Below are 7,617 nucleotides of genomic sequence, written 5' to 3' on the forward strand. Positions count from 1 at the left end.
GAATCTGCTTGCCAATGCAGGGGACACGGGCTCAAGCCCTGGTCAGGTAGATCCTACATGCCACAGAGCACTAAACCCGTGCGCCACAACTACTGAGCCTGAGCTCTAGAGCCCATGAGCCACAACTACTGAGCCCACGTGCCACAACTACTGAAGACCTTGCACCTAGAGCCTGTGCTCTGCAACAAGAGAAGCCACTGCAATGAGAGGCCCAGGCGCTGCAATGAAGAGTAGCCCCCACTCGCTGCAACTAGAGAAAGCCCACACACAGCAACAAAGACCCAATGCGGCCAAAAATAAATAAATTAAATAAATAAATTTATTTTTTAAAAACTTGATAAATTACTAAAACAATAACAATAAATCCAATATAAAACAACAACAAAAACAAAGGACAATTTGAAAGAAAAACCCAATCTATTTGAAGACATTAGAGAACAACCAAAAAAGTCAGGAGTTGAGAAGCCAGCTTAATTAACAAAAGAGAATCACTCTGAAATGTGCTGGGTATATTCATAGCCTTCCTCTCTTTTCCTCCAGAGGAAAGAGAATATGCCCATTTGTGAGGCATTCCATAGACTGTTGGGCTGCGCCCCTCAGTCCTGCAGTCTTTGCAACTGCCCAGCCACAGACCAAAGAAAAAACCTGGAGTTAGTGACAGAGACATCAGTGATTTATTGGACAGAGACTCTTACAAGTCAGAGGCAAAGGTCCTGGAGCAACACCCCACCATATATGGATAAAGGCAGGCAGGACAGAGCAGCAATCTTCGCTGCACAGGGGAGGAAGAGGCTACCATTTATAGGGTGCATGACATCCAAAGGGCTCCTTTGTTGCCAGGGAACTGCAGGAACTCGACCACCACAGCTCTTTGGGTTACCAACCATTGAGACGGCCGCTGTTTCCTGTTGATGACTGAACATACTGGGGCCGTTCTGGTCTGAGGGCTAGAACAATCATTTGCTGGGGGTCAGGCCAATCATACAGGCAGCTCTGATTAAACTTTAAGCTTAGGAGGGGGAGGCAATCATGTGCATACAGGCCAGGTCAGGCAGGGGGTGTCCAGAGAGCAAGGGAGCAGCCATCTTATGGGGCCTGACCATACACTTCACCCCTCCATATGCTGCGTGACTCTCACAATCTATCTGCCTTTCTTCTGCAATATCCCTGGGTTCAGGTATGCAGAGGAATACTGCAATCAGATGCCACAAACACAATATGGACAGCAGCAGCTAAAGAGTACTAACAGTAAGATGCCAAATGTATTGAAAAGCGTTATTCTCCAAGAGGTGGATAAATGTTGTAGCTAGGCACTAATGGGGTTGATTGAGATGGAGTCTATGACAGAGATGTGCCCGTCTAGGGCTTTCATAGCAGAGGAAATATTGTGAGAATTATAGAGTATATGCACACAGCATTGGGCTTTGACAAGGGCACAACTAGCACCTTGTGCCGCTGTTAACGTGTCTAGGGCCATCTGGTTTTGTAGGGCAACTTGCCTCATTTGGGTAGTTTCTTTAGATGAGAAGGTGATTGCATGTCTGGTGGTATTGAAGGCAGCAGCAGTGTGTTTATCCAGCACCTCCACTTGCCATTCCACATCTATAGCAGCAGGCTGGGGAGCAAAAAATAGACCACAGGTAAAACCAACAAGAGGTGCATCATCCATAGGTGTCCACCCTATATTATGTTGGATGTCATTAGAGAAAGACCCATTATGTGTCTCTAAACAATAGGCAGTTGGTTCTATTGGCTGAATTTGGGTCATCAGGAGTCAGCCAATCCCATTCTAGAAAGCATAACCTAGTGGAGTTGTGTTTACAGTCTCCCAGGTCAGCCAGAGGAGGTGTTATACTGTTTCAGACAGTGGAGAAAGTCCTTCAGTGATGGATGGGATGGCAGGAATGGGGAAAGGGCGTGAGCCCTTCCCCCAGGGTACCAGTCATTACCACATGGCTGGGTTAATCTTCCAGGGAAGTCCAGAGGAAGATGACCGTGGTGTTTCATTGCAGCTCCAGCAGTTGGATTTATTCGGCAGAAATGCCACCGTTGGTTGCTCAATCCACAAACAGGTTTTCCCTGCCTAACATAAGAATGAAAAGTGAGGTGTTTAACAGGCACTAAACAAGAGAGTTCATGGCCATTAAGTAAAGTACATGCAGTCACTGAGTTTTGAGATAACACCACACTGGCCTATGGCTTTTGTTTGGGTCTACAATACCAAAATGTTTGCCTGCCTTTGTTACCTATGGCAGGTACTGAGTACTGTAGGGATAGTTTTACAACAGACCACAATGTCAATATAATGGTGCTTTTTGTGAGTAGGGGGCCTGGGTTGGTTAGTTTGGTGGTCTCAAACAGAGTAGGATAGAAAACTGGAGAGATCTATGTGTTTCTTTTTAACTTTATTCCCCACAGGTCGGCAAACCTAAACCACTGGGGACCCACTTATTTGTCCCAGAGCCATCTTATGATTTGTTCCTCTGGGGGCAGGTCCTGTGGAAAGGGAAAGGGCAGATATCGTCCTGATCTAGAGTGGGCAATGATCCTTCCGTGGTTAGCAATTGAAGATGGAGAGTGTTGACCAGTTGCCATTGTTAACATGGTATAGGCACTAGGACAGCTGCTACATGGATGTTCATTAACGGCTTGTAGGGCTTGTGTTAATCTTGGGTTCCACAGGCTGAGAGAGCAGGTTTCTTGTCTCAGTTGTTGTTTTAGTAGTCCATTCATTCTCTCAGTCAGACCGGCAGCCATAGGGTTACATGACAGCTGGAAACGCCAGTGTATGTCATGTTCGTCTGTCCATTCCTGAACTTCACGGGCAGTGAAGTGTGTTCACTGATCACTGTCAACGTCTGTGGGGGTTCCACATGACATGCACAGTTGTTCTAACCTCCAAATAGTTGTTTCCTGTGTTGCCTACCAACTAGGGTAGGCTTGTTGCAAGCCCATATGTGTGTCTACACAGGTGAGGGCAAACTTGCATCCATCAGATAGAGGCAAGGGCCCAATGTAATCCACTTGCCAGTGGCATGCAGGAGCAGAGCCCCATAGAATATGTCCAGGTAATTGGCCACACTCAATTCATAAGCCTGTCCTTGACTTAGGACCCCAAAAGCCTGTATTTGTTTTATAACCACTTTCGCTTGGGTGAAGGCGTCTTCTCCTTGTGTCCAATCCCAGTGGGCTACCTTTTACTAGTCTATTCTGGGATTCATAAAGTTTGGGCTAAATGTGGGATAAATGTTGTCTGGTAACCTAAGTACACAAGAAAAGTTTGCAACTGCTTGGGAATAGTGGGCCTCAGATAAGCCTGTACTTTATCAATCACTGCTCAGGGCAACACCTTTGTCTTACCTGACCAAATAACACCTAAATATTTGACAGACAAGCCAGGTCCTTGTGTCTTGTCTGAATTTCTTAGCCATCCTTGCACCATCAGGCCACTAATGGGGGAGTGGCTTCTCTTAGGCTGAAAAGAAACTCTGAGCTTAGCATGATATCAACAGTGTAATGGAAGAGGAAAACATTGTAAGGAGGGTCTCACCTAGCCAGATCCACAGCTACTAGGCCATGACAAATTGTGGCCTGTGTAGATAGCCCTGGGGGAGCACAATGAATGTCCATTCTTTCCCCTCTCAAGTGAAAGCAAACTGGTCTTGGCATTCAGGGGCCAGTGGGATGCTAAAGAAGGCATTGGCAAGGTGAATAACAAAATGATACATCCCTGAATGTTCATCATCTGGGCTAGTAAAGAGGCAATATTAGGCATAGCTGAATGTAAGGGCAGGGTTACTTTATTTAATCCCCTGTAGTCTACAGTTATTCTCCAGGAGCCATCTGGTTTCCCTACTGGCCACACATGGCTGTTAAATGGGCTGGGAGAGCTCCTATGAGGATTACCTGTGCTAGTTCTTTTATGGTGCCAGTGATTTCCTTCCTTCCTCTTGGAAGCCTATATTGTTTTAAGGCCACCACTCTTTGTGGCTGGGGCAGCTTGACCGTTGTCCAGTTGGCAAGGCCTCTTTTGATTTGTTTTACCAGGTATCCTCCTAGGCCGAATTCTCCCACCCTTGTTTATAAGACAAGGCCTGCTACCACATCCATTCCCAGAATGTATTTTGGAATTGGAGTTATGAACATGGCATATTCCCTGGGGGGTAGTTTTCCAAACTGTAACACCAAGGATATTTTATTTACTCTTACCCTTCCACCCCTGTACCCATTAATGACAGAGAAGGAGGCCTCAGAAGTGGTGTACATTGCCATAAATTAGGGTGCATTCTGCCTGGTATCTACCAAGGCTAGACTGCCTGTTTATTCTTTGGGGATCAATGAATGGTTAGTTCTATATGAGGCCTCTGGTCCCTGGAAACCCACATCACTGTTGCCCAGGTGGTATCCTGGGACCTTGGTTTCACTCCTAATCCACTGATAGGGATGCTGCCATATCCTTTGGGGTGGTGGGTACATCTCCTTCACTAGGCCAGGCAGCACGGTATGCAGCCATTGTACAAGAGAGAAGAGAAATTACTTTTTCTTAATGGCCCGTATAAGTGCTGCCACAGCACTGGGTGACCAGTCATAGAGGCCATTTTAGACATTTCTTGACCCATGAGCATGATACACTTTCCTCTGATATCCCATATGTGGAACAGCCATGTTGCTACAGATTCCCTTCCTTTTTCTTTTTTTAATTTATTACTTACTTTTTCCAATCTTGTTGAGGTACAGTCCCTCATGGCAGTTAAACGTTTCCACTGGGAGAGGGGTGGGAGCTGATTCTCATTCATTCCCTGTGGTCTGGGTTGGTCTGATTTGTATTTAGCTGTTCACCCAGGTCAGCCCTCTGGGTGAACAGGGGGCCCTGAGGGGCCCGGGACTATTATGACTTCATTCTACTCCTCCTCTTCTTTTTCACCAGTGCTCTCGGTGGGGTCCCATTCCTTGAGGTCCCAACTGGGACAGGCCATAACCATTTTGACCCTCTGCCTAAGACATTACTGTCCCTTTAGCGGCACTGCATGACAGGACAAGGTCTCTGATTTCTCATCTTGCTCCTACAGCCTAGTCACTAACATTTCAGTACATTCAGTTTGGGCCAGCTGATTTCTCCTAAGTTTTAGGTTTTTTAAAAATATCAAAACAGCCACAGAATGAAAGCCACACTAGAAATAAAACAGGAGACAATAGCTATGTAATAAAATGAGGGGAAACATAAAGGTTAGAAAAAGAGAATGAGAAAAATATATAAAACGTTTTAACAAAAAGATCATAAAACATTTCATAAAAAATTAATAGATAAGAAAAAGACCTAAAATATAATCCTGACTATATTAATATTATTTTCTGGTAAAAGAAAACCAAAACAAATAAGGCATAATTTATGGAATGTTTTCTAAAATTGAAGGCTTGAATTTACATATTAAAATGACACTTCTCCTGTGAAAAGACGTTCAGACATTGAAAACTGGGAAATAAAAACACACTACTAGTGGATTTCAAAGTTAAACAAAAGAAGCAGCTGTGAACAAATACATTTCGGATAGCTATGCAGATGTAAATATAAAATCACTTAAAAGGAAACAGTCTGGTGTCTCAGATTTATCCTTGGAATCATTTATCACCAGAAATTGCATTATAAAGGGAAGAGAGTGTAACTTGAGAATTTTGTATTTTACATCCCGTTAATGTGTTAATGTGTATAAAGGCATCAAAGCTATGATAATATATTCTTGTCAAAGTTAAAATAATAGCATTCTCCTATGTTGCTGGAGGGAATCAAATTTGGTACCAACATATTAGAAAGTAATTGGGCATTATCTATCAGAATTACAAACAGTTATGCCCCTTGACACTTTATTAATTCCTAGAAATAAATCCTACAGTCTTTTCTAATGAAAGGTAGGCCAACATAACATAAATTGCTTAAACTCAATTGTTATTAGGGAAATTTCAGAATAACACAGAAGGCATGGTGGTTCACACGCAAGCATGTTAACTTTTTGTGCAATCAGGAACCAGCAGCTGAATGCCAAATATTCTCTGATGACTGAACACATCAAGTGCCAAAGAAACACAGAATTAAACACAATGCCCATTCATTCTGGATCCTTCCTCTTGTTTCATTTTGTGTAGTACATGTCTAATTTGCAATTTTTGCTGATTTTGCCCATTTATTTTTGTCTCAGTAGCTGAACAGCCTCAATTCTTTCTTACACTCCTTCCCATTTTTCTAACTTTTTCTATATCTTAATAGGTAAAGTTATCAATTTACCATTTCCTAATTAGAGTTTAAAAAACTTCTAAATTGTATTAATATGTGGATTATTGTTTTTAATCTTAGCACTTTAGATAAGAAGTTGAGTCATTTTTGAGTGGATTGTCCTTAAAGCTGTTTTTCCCATAAGTGCTGTTACTTTCAGTGTGCAATGTTGTAGAACACCAGGTTCTTCAAGAGTCATACATTGCATCACAACAAAAATAGTTCTAGTTTTAAATGTGTGAAATTATGTAAATAAAATTTTATCATTTTTTTTCCCAATACAGTAATCATAAATATGGGTCAGCTTAAGTCAATTTTGTTACCCCCAAGAAATAAACATCATACCACTGATAAAACAAATAAGCAAGCAAAGCCCTAGAATTCAATAGCAGAAAAAAAATCTAGTGAAAAATGGGAAAAGGTTCTAAATAGACATTTCTCCAAAGAAGACATGCAGATGGCCAGCAGGTATGTAAAAAGGTGCTCATCATCACTAATCATTGGGGAAATGCAAATCAAGCCCATAATGAGACATCATCTCACATCTGTTAGGATGGTTATTATTTAAAAAGAAAAAAGATAAATGTTGGTGAGAATGTGGAGAAAATGGGACCTTTGTACACTGTTGGTGGGAATATAAAATAGTGCAGCAGCTATGCAAACAGTATGGAGAGTCCTCAAAATATTAAAAATAGAACTGCCATATGATCTAGCAAGCCCACATCTGGGTATATATCCGAAGGAACTGAAATCAGGATATCAAAGAGATAGCTGCACTCTCATGTTCACTGTAGCACTATTCATAATAGTCAAGACATGGAAGCAACCTAAATGTCCATTTATGGATGAATGGATAAAGAAGATGTGGTACTTACACATAATGGAATACTATTCAGCCTTGAAGAAGAAGGTTATCCTGCCATTTGCAACAACATAGATGAAACTGGGGGACATTATGCTAAATGAGATGTCAGTCATACCTCAATAATGTGTTTCTTTAAATAAAAAAACTTATGTACTTATAAAAACAATATCTTTAAGCTGTATTTTAATTGATAAATGTTAATTGAGAGACAGCACATATATCATGTGCCTATATGTCGAGTATGAAAAATTATATATATATATATATAGCTAAACCCTTTCAAAAAAGACACAGGAGAAAGCAATATGCCAAACTATGTCAAAAACCAAATAAATATTTTAAAAATAAACTGAGTTCAAATATTAGCATTAATAATCTCTTAAAGATTTGAATTTTTAGCTTTGAGATTTTCATTGTTGCTCTGTGCTTTTATAATGTGAAATACTACAACATACCATTTAAAAGAAATAAAGTCAAGATTAGT

The sequence above is a fragment of the Delphinapterus leucas genome, chromosome 8 (genome assembly GCF_059928025.1).
Source record: "Delphinapterus leucas isolate spDelLeu-1000000601 "Yukka" chromosome 8, BTC_Dleu_Yukka2, whole genome shotgun sequence".
In the NCBI taxonomy this organism is placed as follows: domain Eukaryota; kingdom Metazoa; phylum Chordata; class Mammalia; order Artiodactyla; family Monodontidae; genus Delphinapterus; species Delphinapterus leucas.